The sequence below is a fragment of the Solanum stenotomum genome, chromosome 7 (assembly GCF_019186545.1).
Source record: "Solanum stenotomum isolate F172 chromosome 7, ASM1918654v1, whole genome shotgun sequence".
Taxonomy (NCBI): Eukaryota; Viridiplantae; Streptophyta; class Magnoliopsida; order Solanales; family Solanaceae; genus Solanum; species Solanum stenotomum.
In genome coordinates, this window is record NC_064288.1 from 23,819,569 (window position 1) to 23,820,269 (window position 701).

Here is a 701-nt window from a genome sequence, read left to right on the forward strand (position 1 = left end):
TAGGAAAGCATTAAATGGTACTTAGGAGACCATAAATAGACTAAGGAAAATATTAATAACCTATATATAAATAAATAAATAAGGTAAATCCCAACTAGGAAAAGAATCTTGACAATCTTGGAAAGTTTGACTAGTCTTCTCTCAAAACTTGGGCAGAAAGCAACTCTTGTTGTGGCTGATTCTTGGACTCTTCTTGACCTTTTTTGCACGAAATTGGACCTTAAAATTCCTCATCTTGGGCTTGAATTTGGGCCACCAAATAATTGTAGCATTTGGACAATTCCTCTCCCTTGGGCTTGAGCTCTTCTTCCCCAATAAGAAACCTTTGGATTAGCGATTGAAGCCCATTGAGCTTATCATTGAACTCCTTGGTTTGAGATCTTGTTATGGGCCTCCTTGGAGTTTCTAAAGCGTCATCCTTGTCCTTCAATGGAGTAGAGCTTCCTTGGATGCTATCAATTCTTGTAACCTTAAGTCATATACAAATCCATAATAACACTAAAGAAATAAACTTAATACTTAAATAAGAATTAACAATCACTCGGCACGACCTTATACTTAAATGAAGAATGCTTGAAGTGTTACTTTAGAATTTTTTTGGGGTGTTACAATATATCCCCCCTGAGATCATTCCTCCTCGAATGACCACTGGACTAAGAATGAAAGGTGTTACTCCTACTATCTCTGTGAATTTTAAACTT